This window comes from Lithobates pipiens, unplaced genomic scaffold, assembly GCF_037356315.1.
Source record: "Lithobates pipiens isolate NorthernLeopardFrog02 unplaced genomic scaffold, aLitPip1_a1.2 Scaffold_13, whole genome shotgun sequence".
In the NCBI taxonomy this organism is placed as follows: Eukaryota; Metazoa; Chordata; class Amphibia; order Anura; family Ranidae; genus Lithobates; species Lithobates pipiens.
Window position 1 is genome coordinate 282,190,371 of NW_027507718.1, and position 16,439 is coordinate 282,206,809.

General features: G+C 42.6%; 1 protein-coding gene across 2 annotated transcripts in view; it reads left to right on the plus strand.

Annotated features, from left to right (window-relative positions):
* Positions 1-16,439, plus strand: part of SGMS2 (sphingomyelin synthase 2) — a 92,162-nt gene that overhangs the window by 12,676 nt on the left and 63,047 nt on the right. Inside the window, exon 2 of one of the 2 annotated variants that reach the window (XM_077476684.1) lies at positions 13,134-13,224. The exons of the other annotated variant lie outside the window; for it this stretch is intronic. The gene's annotated coding sequence lies outside the window, so the exon portion shown is untranslated. The remainder of the gene's footprint in view (positions 1-13,133; positions 13,225-16,439) is intronic. 2 annotated transcript variants of the gene reach the window in all.

Below are 16,439 nucleotides of genomic sequence, written 5' to 3' on the forward strand. Positions count from 1 at the left end.
AGTTGAGTATTGCAGCAAAAGCTACTCCTTTTTTTATTTTTTATTTTTTTCTGTTTCAATATGTTTGTTGAATTTTTAGAATAAACAGATTCATAAACAAGCTCGCTGGTTCACCCACACAGGGACTAGAGAATAGGTAAACATTACCAATGAGCAGTATTGTTCACAATTATACTATAACATAGTCAAAATAGGAGATGGTATAAAAAAAAAAAAAAAATTAAAAAAATAAAGAATAATACTGTATAAAATGCCATGTTCCTAAAATCGTCACCAAAGGGGAGTCTCTTCTTCAGAAATCCCCCTCCATATGAAGCGACGGCATGAACAAGGATAGTGAGAAACCAGAGAAGTGTGTAAACCAGGTATTGGACAATATAATAGGGCTAACTTAATGTCCCCTACAGACTGTTAGCTGGAAGAGGGTCTGCAGTAAGCCAAAAACCCTAGACCCTTTTTTTATTTTTAATGGGCTATTCTTTTTTAGCAGTAATTCTGTGTAGGCCAACAACAGTCAGACCAGTGGCAGCCCGTCCATTAGGGGTGCACAGATGCTGCTCTCCCTTCCATGTGTCTGGCCCCCTGATCTACAGGCAGGGCACCGGACACATGGATTACATTGGGAGGTGTCCATTGGGGGGCATCATGGCTGCTTCCACTGTGTGTCTCCTCCCTCCTCCCCTTAGGCATCTAATAGGATCGCCTGTCCCTTCAGCCAATCGGGTGAGGGGTCGCATGTAGATTAGGGGGCTGGATGCATGGATGGAGGGGCGGCGCCCCTTGTGGATGATCCGCAGCGGTATACACCTTTTTTATGTATATACAAATAAAATGTATATGTTTTATATAATACAGTTTAGCTGTTGAGTTGCCCTTAAAGTCCCACAAGTGCCTGGGGGTTACATGCCTAACCATTTTCCGATTAATTGGGGATGTTGGCAACAACTATTGGCTTTCTATGGTGGTTCATTTTTTCTATATAGTTAGTGACACCAGTAGCCGTATCCTTTTATACTGTTGGTTGGTTGCTTGTCTGCCTATTTATACAGTATATTTCCAACCAAGGAACAGAGGCTTTACTGTGCTGTGCACTGATTGGGTTGCGGGGTATATTGATTCCTTGGCCATAGAGATATAAATTTAAATTGAACGGATTCCTCTGTCAAAATACCCAAATAGTGCTTGCATCTGACTGGATGCAGACGCTGTTAAAATTTTCAACCAGGTTCCTTTGATTTTTCAGTCAAGGGGTGACGGGCAGGAGGCAGCCAACAGGGCCACCCATTGAACGAATTTCAGCCAGTTCATCAGGAATTGGCCAAAATAATATTAGGCAATATTTGCACTATACACCAGTGGTTCTGGATCAGGGTTGCCAACCCTTAGTAAATTTATAGACAGTTCATTAAAATCTGTGACTTTTACACCTGTCTGTAAATATCAACGGCTGATAATCTGTCATGCTGTGTTGACATTTTAAGGGTAAACCAGGCAAATTACTTGTTATAGGTATTGTCAGTGTATACTGTTTAAATATTGATCGTCTTTAGTAATAGTTTTTAATAGACATTCTGTCTTTTTTTTTAGGTTGTCATTAAAAAATTGTGTTTTGTCAGTACATTTTTCATGTTTTGCTAGTAAAAAATGCTGCAGGAGGTTGGCAACATGGTTCTTGATTTGACTAATGAGGTATAAAGCAATGATTTGCATGGCTCTGCTCACTGTCCTGAAATTAGGAATATTCCTCTTATTTTAGGCATATGTGCTAAAATGAGATAGGAAAACCTATTCTAAGAAGGCTTAACTGTGGTGAAACCAAAGAGAAGTAACGCAAATGTTTCCATCTGAAGATGGCCAACAAATAATTATTTGTCATGCATAAGACGCCACTCAAACCGACCCAAAATGTGTGGCCTCAGCTAGCGCTGCTCTAGCCACACCTTCTTATGGGTTTCACCCTGCTCATTGGTGACCAAGCCCTGATGAGCAGGGTGAAACAAGTCAGGGGGTGCGGCCAAAGACCACACATTTTGCAAGCACCAGGTTGGTTTAAGCGGTGTGTTATGCACGATACTTTGACACTCCTGAATTATGCCGCGTACACACGATCGGACTATCCGGCGGACTTAGTACAGTGGACCTAGTCTGGCGGATAACCCGCCGGACTCTGCAGCGGAGTTCTGCCGGAGTTTCCGAACGAGCGGACCTGCCCACACATGACCGGGCTTTTCTGGCGAACAAACTGCCGGACTATGGCGGGGGTCCGCCGGACTTTTGAAATGAAGGGACTAGCCCACACACGGAGAAAAGTCCGTTCATTTTGACAACGTCTACCTGGAGCCGCGTTCAAAATGGATGGACTTTTCTCCGTGTGGGCAAGTCTGTTCATTTCAAAAGTCCGGCAGACTAGCACACAGACGGCTGGATTGTCCGCTGGACTGCTGAGTCCAGCAGACAATTTTGAGTCAAAACTTCTTACTGAGTCCGCCGGACTTATGGGGAAAAAAAGTCCGCTGGAGCCCACACACGGGCAGATTGATCAGAGTCCGCTGGACCAAGTCTGCCGTATAGTCTGATCGTGTGTACGCGGCATTAGTGAACCAGATGCCTACTTCCATCTTCTGAGCATTGGCGAGGAGACACTCGACCCTCAGCTTTGAGCGGTGCTACAAGCTTTTGCATGATTTAAGAATTATTTTTATTCAAGAAATAGTATGGTCGGTACAACTGAAGGGCGTTCTAAACTTATGATTTGCTAAAACAAATAAACTTCTAAACAGTAATTTAGTTTTATATGAGATGTTATTCAAAGATCTCTATCACATTCCCTTGACGTTTCTACCAAATAATTTATTGGTTCCAAGAAAGTTAGAACTCCGTGTGAGGTCATAGTGTCTTTTGTGTCTTTTGAACAGTTAACAAAATGTAAAACCTGAACTATTTCAGTTATTTATGAGAAAGGCCGTTTATTTGAAAGGGTGTATCCTGCCAAAACTTTTTTTTTCTAGAAAAAGTGCTGCCAAGAAACTTGTGTGGAAAATGGTGGACATTGAAGTAATAACATAAGACATATCCTTTATATATAAAAAGACATTACTTTATTATGAACATAGTTAAAATCCTATTGTCTACAAAATTCTAAAAACTTCATAAGATGAATGTGCTCTTTCTATATAAACAAGTTCCCCTCAAGTAGGCACTGGACAATAGTGATCATGCATCGATGCCAATGTTGAATCAATACTCTGTATAGTCCAGATGATCAAGTCCAGCTTGCAATGGTCAACATGTTTCGCTGCTTAGTTTCTTCAGGACCATATATTTATGAGGGGGACCGATACTATTATCATCAAACAAAAACACAAATTTGGATCATATATAATTATTATATTGTCTCATATTTATATCATTCTTATTCTCAATACATTTACAGACTGCATCAATTACATGCATGTGGTGGTAATAGGTGAAATCCAGTCAGTCTAGGGGCAGACATAGGGGACCTAGGCATACCCACACACACACAGGAGACAGCATTGGGAAGGCAGACACACCTATGATGTAAAAAAAATTTAAATTTTACCACAAATCACTAGACTAAAAATAGAAGAGGGGGCTCACCTTGTAATTCTCTACAATAGTCATCCACTATGCCTGCATATAGCCATGTCCCCAATGCATCAGCATCTAGAAAGAGTATCCACATCAATATATATGTATCGCGGTGTGGAACAATCAAAATAGTCCCCACATACAAGTTTTTACCTACATCGGCCGACCGCCAGATCCTGCTGCCATGCAAACATACCCACCACATGCGACTGACTAAAATCTAAATCTAAAAAAAAAAAATTCTTAGTTTTAAATAGAGTGGGGAAGGATTAGAACCCTTGTCAGATTTTCACTGCTGTTCAAGCTTCCGCTATTGAGATTTCCCCCTCACCTACTGTCAACAGCTTCATCAAACAGGAAGTGAGGCAAAATCTGTAACAGGGGTTCTAACCTTTTTATTTGTGTCTATGTTGTTTTTAGGAATTTTCCCTCACTTCCTGTCTGGTGAAATGGTTACAAGGACAATAAGTGAGGAAATACTGTATCTCTCTATGGGAACCTTGGATACAAATAAAACTTGGTGGGAATTTTAAAGCTTAAGTTTAGTAAAAATTAAAAAAATTAAATAAATCAGTGCAAGGCACATTTTTTTATAATCAATGTGATGCATTCCTTGTGCTGCTGGCTGGTGCTTAAGGCTTCATGTACACGGACATTGTTCAACCTCTCCTGAAAGATTTAACTTGACAACTAGAAACCGGCATCTAAAAACGCCCTTTAGCCGCGTTTACATACCGCATTTAGTTGCGTTTAGCCACGTTTGTGTCCAGAAGCGTTTTTAAAAAAAAGGTAAAAAAAAAATATATATATATATATATATTCAAAATAGCCAACAATGAAAAACGCCTGTAAATGAAATGCGGCTAAACGTGAGTTACCATGTTTAACCGTGTTTATTACCGCGTTTGGCGTTTAATATGCCTCTAAATGCTTCTGAATGCTTTTTTTGGGTCACATAAAAAGCCATTAAACGCAACTGCCTAGAAACGACTATAAACAACCCTGTTTACATGTACTGATAAGGTAACAGAGGAGAGTTCAGGAGCAGTTGAAAAAAATGCCCAACTGCTCCTAAACATCTGTTTACCAGCAGAAGTGTACTTGAGGCCTTAGTTGAAATCTTTCTCTTCCAATGCCCCCTCCTCCACTTCCTCAATCTTCCAGTGCAGGGGCTAATATGCACTAATTAAGAGTAGTGACCATCCTTTCCACCTTCCTTCTCCCTACATAGAAGCTGTACTATAGTTTCATCAACAGCACTCTATTAATGGAGGAGGAGAGTGTGAATGAAAGATCTGTTTCCATTCATAGAGCACTTTTCATTGATGGAAGCTATCGTACAGTTTCTATGGATAGAGGAGGGGCCTGGTAAGGATGGGCTTATTGAGTCCATATGACAGGTCAGGTCCCTCGTCTCTTAACCCCAACTGAAGATTGGGGTTAGAGGAAACATCAGAGGATGGAAGATTCCAACTAGAGCACCAGCCAGTAGCACAAGGGATGCATGCATCATATTGATAGTAAGTGACGTCCCACTTTTTTTTTTTTACTAAACCTAGGCTATAATTCTTACTCACTGTGTCCAAAACTGACCAAAAAAGTTTCAGCTCGACATACATTGTAATATTTTCCTTTCATAATGGCAAACTAGAGTTTACTTGAAATGCCGCGTACACGCGATCGGAACTTCGGCCCGCAAGAGACAGATGAGTGTTTTTCATCGGAAAATGCGACCGTGTGTATGCTCCATCAGACTTTTTCTGGTTGAATTCCAGCCAGAGAAAGATTGAGAACATGTTCTCAATTTTTTGGTCGGGAAAAGTTCCTATCCGAAAATGCGATCGTCAGTGGCAATTTCGCGCGCAAAATTCCATGCGTGCTCGGGAGCATTGAACTTAATTTTCTCAGCTCGTCGTAGTGTTGTACATCCCCGCGTTCTTGACGGTCGAAAGTTCAGCAAACTTTTGCGTGACCATGTGTATGCAAGGCAAACTTGAGCGGAATCCCGTTGGAAAAGCTGTCATATCTTTTTCCGACGAGAAGTCTGATCGCGGGTACGCGGCATTACTCTACTAAAATTAATTCTTCCTCCCTCTGCTGTCTTTCCATATAGTCTCTGCCTATGCAAGGGTCTAGCACAGCCTTTCTAAACCTTTTCAACACAGAGGAACCCTTGAAATAGTTTTCTGGTCTCGGGGAACCCCTGCTAAAAATTATAAATATACAACTCATGATACAATAGTGTGATGGTCAGTGGGATGAATGGTCCTTACACTTGTGGTCATTGGGAAGAATTACCCCCCTACAGATAGCTAAAAAGATCAATGGTGTCGGTGGGAACTTATCTGAGAGGCAAAAATTGCCCAATGCTGAAGGAACCCCTAGCAATCTCTGGAGGAACCCTGGTTGAGAATCACTGGTCTAGCAGAACTGATGTCAAAATGAGCATTTAGGTAGTGTCAATGACTGACCAGATCAGGACTCTCTGATGCAAACCATGGGTAAGATTTACTAAAACTGGTGCACACAGAATCTGGTGCAGCTGTTAATAGTAGACAATCAGCTTCTAACTTCAGCTTGTTCAATTAAGTTCTGACAATAAAACCTGGAAGCTGATTGGTTAATATGCACAGTTGCACCAAATTCTGTGTGCACCAGTTTTAGTAAATCTCCCCCATGTGACTGGTGCCTCGGAATTGGCTTGTTACCAGACACCAGAGGGATGCTTAATTTTTCTTATTACAGTACAAAAAAGTCAACTTGCAGTCCACCATTGGCATTTAATTCCAATATGGAGGGTAACTATTTACATACATGTTTTTTTTCACTTTTGAGCACAGATCCTCTTTAACATGACACAAGTGGTTCTGTGTAAGAGTCAGTAGAGAATGAGGCATCCAAGAAATCACCAATTATAAAGGGCTGTGCAGTAGCAGAAAAACCCTTCTGGGGATTTGATATAAAGACCTTACTGTCTCTATGCAGAAAAGATGGATTTGACCTTGAGATATTTCTGGTTTGAAGTATATTAGTTCATGAACCATGAATACATTCGAATTTTACATGAATTTAGCAACCTGCAAACCGAGCACTGCATAGTCTTTCAACTGATTTTCAGATATACAAGTAAATTAGATCAGCTTTATGTACATTTCAGTATGTGTCATTTGTTTCATTTGATTCTTTGCATAGTTTGTAAGGAACGTAGAAATACAGACTCTGCTTTTTACTCTGTAGGACTACACAACCATTGTGTTTTCCTGCTCCTTCTCCAAGGCAAGTCTATGGGGTTGATTTACTAAAGGCAAATAAACTGTTCACTGTGCACGTGAATTTTTCTCAGAGCTTAGTGAATGTAGGGGAGTTTCACTTTGCAAAGAATACCCAATCGTGTGCAAGGAAAATGTAAAAGTAAAAGAATTTTTTTCTAGCACACCCTTTCTTGCCTCACCCCATTCAATAAGCTCTGAGGCATACTCCCTTGCAAGTGGAACTGCCTTTAGTAAATTGACCCCTTTGGGTTAGACGACACATTGAAAAACAATGTGCTCACTGTGTGGTTGATATCTTATATAAACTAAAGCTGGCCATAGTTAATCCTTTATTTATTTATTTTGTGATCAACTATCCAGCTGATCAAAAAAAACAAAACAAAGGGATTACCCTATGCACTCATTTGAGGTGGATAAAGAAATCTTCCCCTGCTGCGCTATTGTATTCTGACAGCAGGACTGTCTCGCTCTCAGAATACACTGATCAGCACTGCAGTCGAGTGGCTGCAGTGCTGATTGAACACACATTTTCCAATGTTCCTGTTCAAGAGGTGTTGTTTGCTAGGTACTTCTGTCTAATGGAAATGAGCACAGATGGTATCGAAATGTGGCTGATTCCTGCTGATCTGGCCAAATTTTGATCCATCTATGGCCAGTTAAAGAGGAAGTAAACAATCCCACTCTGATGCTTGTCTTCATTTAATAAGTAATTATCAGACTATAGCCACTGTAATCCAGCCCAAATTGCATATTACTTACTGTTTAAAGAAACTTTAAAAAAACTTGTTTCCAGGGGTTAGGCAGCACCATCTTAAGTATTGTTTTCTGAGTCCACAGTGGAGTGTATTTCTGCCCTTACATTGAGCACTTCCTGTATTGTTAACCAAGCCTCCTTCTCAATCCAACGTTTCTATGGCAACCCTGCTTCCCTGTTCATAGCTGACTTGTTTTATTTCATAGTATTTACTTGTGCCAATGTCTAATGTTTCCCTTTGTCAGTCTTATCAGCTTCAGCTGATAAGACTGCAGTAATGGCCAAGTTTACACTGCATGTCATGTCACATGGTCACATGGTGTGTAGGAGGAAGCTCTGATTGATTCTGAAGTCTCCTGGGAGTTCAGTGTTGTGCTGTAGGAAGTCCTGATAACAGATAGATAAGCACATAGAGAGTGTGTCGTAAATCAGGGGGAGATCTGGGCATGCTCAGTGACTTCATTCTAAAGAACAAAAAGGATTACAACAATACTAAGCAAGTAAGGAGATATCTACAAGCAGTGTTCATTAGGGTTTTTTATGCTGATTTACATGGGACAAAGTTGTGGGGGAGGGTTTACAACCACTTTAAATGCCCTGTACACACGATCGGACTTTCTGAAAACAAAACCGTGGATTTTTGTTTGAAGGATGTTGGCTCCAACTTGTCTTGCATACACACGGTCACACAAATGTTGGCCAGCAATTATGAACGTGGTGACGTACAAGTACGAGGAGCCAAGAAAAAGGAAGTTCAATAGCCAGTGCGGCTCCTTCAGCTTGATTCCGAGCATGCGTGAACTTTTGTGTTGTGTACACACGATCGGAAATTTCCGACAACAAAGTTTTGTTGGCAGAAAATTTGAGAACCTGCTAGCCAACATTTGTTGGCAGAAAATTTGAGAACCTGCTAGCCAACATTTGTTGGCGGAAAGTCCGACAACAAATGTTCGATGGAGCATACACACTTTCAGCCAACAAGCTCACATCCAACATTTGTTGTCGGAAAATCTGATCGTGTGTACGGGGCATAACAATTGTTACATGGTTGGGCAGCATCAGTGTAACACCTAACCTACCCTACCTCTAGTGGCTGATCTACAAGGCTTTACATCTAATACTAGAAAGAATAAATAATTAAGGAGGAACAAGTATGTAAATGTTAAAGTTACACCACAGATTGCTCTTTTTTTAGGCATCTATAAGGATTGGGTTACTGTAACAGGAAACTACATCAGTTAGATCATATCATTTTAAAAATGCTATTCATCATAAGGCTGCATTGCTAGACACAGGTGAGGCTGCATTCCTTGGAGGCTGCATTGCTGGCACTACAGTGGGGGGGAGGGGTACAGGGGAACAAGCACACTACAGGGGGGTTACAGGGGACAGAGGACACTACAGTGGGGGGTGCAGGGTACAGAGGACAGTACAGTGTGGTGGGGGGCAGGGGGCACATTGGGGACTAAGGACATTACAGTGGGGGGTGAATTGTTGGGCACAGGTGAAGCTGCACTGCTGGGCACTGGTGAGCCTGCATTGCTGGGCACAGGTGAGGCTGCATTCCTTGGCACTGGTGAAGCTGCATTGCTGAGCACTACAGTAAAGGGGGTGCAGGGGACAGAGAACACTACAGTGGGGGGTGCAGGGGACAGAGGACACTACAGTTGGGGGGTGCAGGGGACAGAGGCTACTACAGTGGAGGGGGTGCAGGGGACAGAGGAGACTACAGTGGGGTGGGGTGCAGGGGACAGAAGACACTACTGTGGGGGGGGGTGCATGGGACAGAGGATACTACAGTGGGGGGTGCATTGCTGGGCACTGGTGAGGCTGCATTACTGGGCCCTGGTGAGGCTGCATTGCTGTGTACTGGTGAGGCTGCATTGCTGAGCACAGGTGAGGCTGAATTCCTTGGCACTGATGAGGCTGCATTCCTGGGCACTGGTGAGGCTGCATTGCTGGGCACTGGTGAGGCTGAGATGTGGGCACAGGTGAGGCTGCATTTCTGGGCACTGGTGAGTCTGCATTGCTGGGCACAGCTGAGCCCTGCATTCTTTATGTAGCACACTCCTGAGCACTGCATTCTTTATGTAGCACACTCCTGAGCCATGGGGCTCTCTGGGGTCCCTGATGTAAGGGGGGCTTTCTGGGGACCCTGATGTAATGAGGGGTGCTCTCTGGGGAAGGCTCTGGGGACCCTGATGTAAGAAGGGGGCTCTCTGTGGACCCTGATGTAAGGGGGGGCTCTCTAAGGGACCCTGATGTAATGAGGGGGGCTCTGGGGACCCTGACATAAGTGAGGGGCTCTCTGGGGACTCTGATGTAAGGGGGGATCTACACTCAGATATGTAACAATATTTTATATAATATATATATATATAATATATATATAAACACACACACACACACGCATGTATATGTTTATTATATAAATGTGTATGCCTGCCCAAGCGTATGACTTTAGTTATTTTACTTCGCTGTTATGGGCTCTAGCCCCAGATCTTTTGTAGACCTAGCAACGTCCCTGGCAGCAGTACATGTCATGCTAATACAGACCGGCAAATAATTTTACGGAAACTATCTTAATGCCAGAAAAGCACAAGCCTGTTCAGTTTGAGTATTGGAATTTGTTTATTTCAACAGTTATACTTAGTTGTATACTTAGGTATTATATTTAAGTATATACTATTTAGGTATTATACTTAGGTATAATATATACCCATATTCCTCCCTGTTGGGTTAGACTGGGTGTGTGTTCTAGCTACAAAAATTATACCAAATAACATGTTTTTGGTGGCAGTTGTATGTCTCTTGAAGCTCATTATGTTCTTGACGGTGCACACTTTTTATTTTATGTACATAGTGATAACTTGGTCAGGATATATACAGTACATGTATTTACCATGATAATTTGTACCTTACACCATCTGTCTTGTATTATATACAGCATCACCAAAACTGTATTTTCTAGGGAGCCTGTAATTGTGGGTTGCTGTGAAGTGGCTAAACACACTGAGCTACATTCATGTCTCTATGATCATTACAATGGCGGAATTTACCAACAAATGCCAGGAGACAATTTTTGTCTGTAATTTGTTCCCATGATACATAAAAATGACAAATGTTTGTATAGGAAATGACTGTTGCTTATTTTTGGAGATCAAAGCTGAAATGATCAGCCACACAGTACAAGCTTGGCAAGTGTTGTGTGGGTTTGGCAGCACACCACCAGGGCTAACATTAGGTAAAATAGGCATGTGGCTGTCAAGGGAGTCTAAGTTTGCCTGGGCAATGGAGATACCAAAGGTTTTTCAGAAAACATTGTAACTACTGGCATTATCACCTCCCACATTTTTGCTAATACTTTTTTTTTCAGGTGGAAAAATATTAATTAAGATTTGCATGCTACTATACATAAATATTTCTTACCAGTAAGGATAGGAAAACCACAGTAAATATCTATGCGTTCAACATATGAGCATTTTTCATTAGGTTTCAGAAGTACCAAAGGTTATAAATCTGTTTCCGGAAGGTGTATGGATATAAGTAGATTATGAGTATATTTAGTAAGTGATCGGTATTACACCAAATTGGATTGTATGCCATAGAACGTTGGGTCAAGAAGCATGAGATTTTTACAGGTAGGCTTTTATTTCTGCTGTAGGCCCAAAACTTTGTGAGGTAATTTTTGCTTTTAACCTAAAAATATCAGACACACCTAAAAAAGATATTCACATATTCGTATTTTAATTACCTATACACATCCCCTCATTTTTAAGTGACTTTGAAAACCTGTTTTCCAGTATTTAGCAGCCACAGTTTTAAGTGAGCATGCAGATATTCTAATGCCGCGTACACACGTATCAGACTATCCGGCGGACTTAGTCTGGCGGACAAACCGCTGGACTGTCCGCCGGACTTTCCGAACGAGCTACCTGCCCACACACGGCACTTTTGCAGCGGACTAGGTCCAGCGCACTAAGTCCGCCGGACTATCCGCCATATCGCCGGACTATCCGCCGTACTTTTGAAATGAACGGACTCGCCCACACACACGGAGGAAAGTCTGCTCATTTTGAGCGCGGCTCCAGGTAGCCGGGACCAGCGAAGGAGGCGCCGCTTTCCCCATCACCTGGTATGGACTTAAAGGGGAATCCCTACACCAAAAAAAACAGCGTGGGGGTACCCCCCAGGTCCATATCAGACCCTTATTTGAGCATGCTACCCGGCCGACCAGGAAAGGGGGTGGGGACGAGCGAGCAGGTGAATGGGTAGGGATACATTGTACCCCATACTCATTCACATAGGGTGGGGGGCCGGGATCCGGGGGCCCCCTTATTAAACGGGGCTCACGGATTCCGATAAGCCTCCTGCCCGCAGACCCCGACAACCAACGGCCAGGGTTGTCAGGAAGAGGCCCTTGTCCTCATCAATATGGGGACAAGGTGCTTTGGGGTTTCCCAAGGCACCCCCCCATGTTGAGGGCACGCGGCCTGGTACGGCTCAGGAGGGGGGGGGGGCGCTCGCTCGTCCCCACCGCCTTTCCTGGCCGGCCGGGTAGCGTGCTCGGATAAGGGTCTGCTATGGACCTGGGGGGGACCCCCACTCCGATTTTTTGGCGTAGGGGTTCCCCTTTAAGTCCATACCAGGTGACGGGGCAAGAGACGACTCCTTTGCTGGTCCCGGCCACCTGGAGCCGCGCTCAAAATGAGCGGACTTTTCTCTGGGTGGGAAAAGTCTGTTCATTTCAAAAGTACGGCGGACTAGCACACACACGGCTGTATTGTCCACTGGACTAGCACACACATGGCCGTATTGTCTGCCGAAATGCGAATCCGGCAGACAGATTGATGTGCAAAACTACTTTCTTAGTCCGCCGGACTTTTGGGTAAAAAAAAAGTCCGCCGGAGCCCACACACGGGTGGATTGTCCGGCGGACATTATTATGTACATTATTTTTGATATATAGACATACCCCTCCCCCTTTTTTACCCTCTCTATCCCTGCGATAAAGGGAATACACTTGAATGGTTGCCAGCCAATCATGAGAGCTGTTGAACCAGGTCTCTGAAATTCCCACAAAATCCAAATCCTCCTCATAGAATAGTATCTCTGGTTCACCCATCTTGTCTGCCAGGCTCCTGGCATTGGTGAACATGCCACATAGTTCAGATCGGTCGCATACTATCCTCTTATTGGGTGTTTTTCCGACATGGTTAGCGGGGTTTAGGTGGGGTGGCCGGTAGACCCTAGACTATAGTTGGGAGGAAGATCAGAAAGGGTACCCATGCTTTGAAGAGGGTTTCCCCCATTTCTTGCTTGTCTTTTGCCTCCTTTTTCGGTGAAGAAATGTGATATATATCGATATAAGGATATGCTTCCAGGAGATACACCTTGTATTTTATATTTCTTATATGTTTGTAATTATGTATATATTGTGGCGCATGTGAAACCTTCCTGGTTTCTTATGTATGTTTTTTTGTTTTTTATTTCAGGAATGTTATCTGGGTCTTTGATTGTCTTGTCTCGTGTTGATGTTGTGTTTTCTATTGAGAAAAAAATTATTGAAACACAGCAGAAGAGCTGGTAGGCATTTCAAATCCATCCTTTGGGTAGCTCCCCAAAAAAATCAAAACACACTAAATCAAGTGGAGTTAGTTATATTGTGGCCAAAATATGTACGCTCACATCAGGGGTCTGAATCCAACACAAACGTTTTTACAAAGTTCAGAAAAAAGGGATGCTGTTTATTGATTGATTAATGTAAAGATATTTATTTAAAATTTTCCTTTCATTGCAATCACAGTCATTTGTATTAGTGAATATACTCACTGCTATAGAAGGCTCACATTGGGCTCGAATGGGTAAATAGGTGGAAGGAAGGGTGGGTAGGGGAGATACGGTGTGGGAAGGGAAGGGTAGAATCAGGGAGATACCTATGAGTGGCTCCCCTTGGTTTTTCCCCCATAATGAGTAAAAATAGTTTATATATTTTTTTCAGTTTGGCTCTGGTTTTGTTGCCTCCTCTCGGGGGCTTTTGGGGTTTGGGTGGGTAAAGATTTTTTTTTTCCACCTACATAAAAAGCAGTGGGTGGTTGGGTGGAAAGTCCAGAAAAAGGTAAGTGTAATTGGTTTCTGGGGCTTGCAATTAAGTGAAAAATGTGCTTTACAATACACAATCATAGGATAAGATTAGGGGTTGTGATGACACAATGTGGCCTCCTGGGGCTCACCACTAACTGTTAATGTATGAAGAGGGGCTTTAAATGCAGGGTTCAGTAGTAAGTAATGCAGAGATGGCAGTTTAATAGTAATGCAGAGTTCAGGAATCAGTAGTAAGTCACAGTGTAGGGGGTCAGTAGGAATGCAGAGTTCAAAGATCGGTAGTAAATAATGAAGAGTACAGGGATCAGTAATAAGTAATGTACAGTTGATGGGTGTATAGTAATAAGGCAGAATTTAAAGGTCAGTAGTAAATAAGGCAGAGGTCAGGGGTCAGGAGTAATGCAAAGTCCAGAGGTCAGTATATGCCTACTTTGCAATGCATGCAAGGGTACAGGGGGAGCTGGTCATCAATGCCTGGAACGAGCAGAGATTGTGTTCATGTGAAGTACTAACATTAAGGCAGTTTCTGGACTTATAGATGAGTTTCTACCCTTTTGTAGTAGTGTTACTTCATGCCCCGTAGCGCTTTACAGACCCTGGTTCTTTTGATACACCAGAACCAACATGCACCCCTTTGAATAACTTCAGACCAGGCTCAGAGTGGTTAATTTAACTTTACTGAAAAAATTGCAACTCAATATGAACAATATCATTGCAGTTCAATATGAACAACATCCTTGTCCCTAATCTAACTATAGTAGTGTGGCTGCCCAGGCATACCTCCAAGAGGTGAGAGTCCATTTTGGTATTCTCGATGGCCTGGATGTCTTTGAAATTCTTATTGTCTTCAGCAGACTGCAAGACGCAGCAGTCCCGATACCACACAAAGAACAGAACCTACCAATTCGGCTAAGAAGGGCCCCGGACCTCAGCCTTCCCCTTCCCAGTAAGGCTGGCCAGGAACAAAAAGCCTGGGAACTGAGCTTACAACAGTTAACTCTTTCTCCCAGGCTTGGCCAGCCACTAACTTGCTAGAACCAACACATTTCAACCTGCCTACAAGTAGCAGTGCAGAGGTCAGAGTATGTAACACTGAGTGTAATGATCAGTAGTAAGTAATGCACATTTCAGGGTTCTGTAGTAAGTAAGACACAGTTCTGTAGTAATAAATGCACAGTTCATGAGTCAGTAGTAAGTAACGCAGAGGTCAGTAGGAAGTAATGCACAGTTCAGAGGTCAGTACAGAACAAAGAGAGCGAAGGTAATTAGCATGTAAGACTGAATTCAGAGGTCAGTAGTAAGTAATGCAGAAGTCAATATTAAGTAATACATAGTTCAGGGTAGAGTAGTAAATAAGGTAAAGTAAAGAGGACAGAGGTCAGTAGTAAGTAGTGCACAGTTCAGGGGCAGAAATCAGTAGCGACTAAGGCTGAGTTTAGTATTATACAAGGAAGAGAGCAGAGGTCAATAGTAAGTAAGGCAGAGGTAAGTAGTAGGTAAGGGAAATGTCAGTAGTATGTAACGCAGAGAGCAGAGATCACTGGTATGTACACAGGTAGGCCATGGATGCAACTCTTTTGTCCATTCTGTACCCCCCTCAGCTTGTGCTGGCCTTGCTTATTTACTGCTACACAAAAAAGCAAGGAGTTAAAAGTCAGGAGGCTGGAAGACTGCGCCTGCAGACCAATTACAAGGGGGTGCAGATATCTTGAAGGTGATGCATGCCCCCCTTACTCCTTCAGGCAGTCAATGCAAACATGGTAGGCTTCCATTCAGATTACCCAGCAGTGCTCCTGAGATGTGGATGGTAAACTTAAAGCAGGGACTGAATTGGGGACACTTTGCGGGTGGGGCCAGTCTCCTCAAATAGGGGAATGTCCCTGGAAATCGGATAACTGGTCACCGTACTTTGCACTCCATTGTGCAATAGGTTTGCTAGTGGTTATTAGTAAAAATATCAATACATAATAGACTGTAGTGATTCATCCCCATCATTATTTAAAGCTTTTATCTATTGCAGCCCTTTCCCTTACATGCTGAGCATGCCTCAGGGATATTAAAAGCACTTATGAGTAGCTGCAGTGTTAGCACACCTTATAAAAATCCTCAGTCATCAGTCTTAAAATAATATTACTTGGGGATTCTGCTTTGCTATGTCAGAATGAGTAATGAAGGTGGGGTTGTCTGTTATTTCCCTAACGTTAGAAAGTCTATTTAGCTATGAAGCACTGTTAGTCTTCAGCCATGTGTGAAGAATCATAGAAGTTGTCACTGCTGGTCTCTCCTTTAAAAATGATAGTTTCTTGGTGAGGACAAACCTTTTTCTTTAATACTTTGAGTTACTGACCTATATGCTCTCTTTTCCTATCTGCACACTTGTTTTGGGTCAGTGATTTAGATATTGAAGTCAAACTGTTAGCATAGTGACTAGCATTTTCAAAATGAGATCATCATTGGCAACCCTAGATATTCATATCAAGGCAGGTTTACCTTAAAGAAGATCTGCGTTTTTTTAACCACTTCAATACCGGGCACTTTCCCCCCTTCCTGCCCAGGAACATTTTCAGATTTCAGCGTTGTCGCACTTTGAATGACTGAATGACAATTGCGCAGTCATACAATGCTGTACCCAAACAACATTTTTATCAGTTTCTTCCCACAAATAAAGATTTCTTTTGGTGGTATTTGATTACCAC